The sequence below is a fragment of the Salmo trutta genome, unplaced genomic scaffold (genome assembly GCF_901001165.1).
Source record: "Salmo trutta unplaced genomic scaffold, fSalTru1.1, whole genome shotgun sequence".
In the NCBI taxonomy this organism is placed as follows: Eukaryota; Metazoa; Chordata; class Actinopteri; order Salmoniformes; family Salmonidae; genus Salmo; species Salmo trutta.
Genome location: NW_021822576.1, coordinates 632168 through 633729, shown reverse-complemented (window position 1 = coordinate 633729; position 1562 = coordinate 632168).

The window sequence follows — 1562 nt, the reverse complement described above, 5'->3', positions numbered from 1 at the left end:
ATATTTATGATAAACTGGTTAGTTTGGGTCCTGATGGCTGAAACAGCATTCCAGTCGTGTGTTCAGGGCATTCGGAAAGTATTCAGACCCTTTGACTTTTCCCACATTTTGTTATGTTACAGCCTCATTCTAAAAATGGTGATGTTCGATCGGGTTCAAGTCCGGTCTCTGGCTGGGCCACTCAAGGACATTCAGAGACTTGTCCCGAAGCCACTCCTGCGTTGTCTTGGCTGTGTGCTTAGGGTCGTTGTCCTGTTGGAAGGTGAACCTTCGCCCCAGTCTGAGGTCCTGAGGCTCTGGAGCAGGTTGTCATCACTTTGCTCCGTTCATCTTTCCTCGATCCTGACTAGTCTCCCGGTCCCTGCTCCTGAAAAACATCCCCACAGCATGATGCTGCCACCACCATGCTTCACCGTAGGGATGGTGCCAGGTTTCCTCCAGACGTGATGCTTGGCATTCAGGTCAAAGAGTTCAATCTTGGTTTCATCAGACCAGAGGGTCTTGTTTCTCATGGTCTGAGAGTCTTTAGGTGCCTTTTGGCAAACTCAAAGCGAGCTGTCATGTGCCTTTTACTGAGGAGTGGCTTCCGTCTGGCCACTCTACCATAAAGGCCTGATTGGTGGAGTGAACTGGCTAGTTTAACAGCATTCCAGCCTTGTTTACAGTATATCAGACAAGGGATAGGGATAGGGATAGGGATTGGACCTTGGACTGTTCCAGTACTGCATTATTATTTTTACTAGTTCTCCAATGGAAAAAATAAAATTTTTATAACACAAGGCTGGAAAAACCATGTGCTTATTTATCTATATGCCAACAGCACACAACATTGCATAATATAGTTGAAGTCAGAAGTTTACATACACCTTAGCCAAATATATTTAAACTCAGTTTTTCCTGACATTTAATCCTAGTAAAACAACTATCTTTTTTCTGAGGTCTTGGTTGATTTCTTTTGATTTTCCTATGAATTTCCTATGAAGTCAAGCAAAGAGGCACTGAGTTTGAAGGTAGGCCTTGAAATACATTGAAATACATCCACAGGTACACCTCCAATTGACTCAAATGATGTCAATTAGCCTATCAGAAGCTTCTAAAGCCATGACATCATTTTCTGGAATGTTTAAAGGCACAGTCAACTTAGTGTATGTAAACTTCTGACCCACTGGAATTGTGATACAGTGAATTATAAGTGAAATAATCTGTCTGTAAACAATTGTTAGAAAAATGACTTGTGTCATGCACAAAGTAGATGTCCTAACCGACTTGCCAAAACTATAGTTTGTTAACAAGAAATGTGCGGAGTGGTTGAAAAATGAGTTTTAATGACTTCAACCTAAGGCCTAGGCTTAATGATTCGGATTAAAATATGTCTTTATTAAAGTAATGTTTTTGTATGTTTTCAGTGTGGAACCGGTCTGTTTAGGGGGTTATAACCTGGACTAAGCCCTTCTAACGCCACTAGTAGTTCACAAAGTAGGGTTTTCACTAGGTACCGCAGCCACAAAGTAGGGTTTTCACTAGGTACCGCAGCCACAAAGTAGGGTTTCACTAGGTACCGC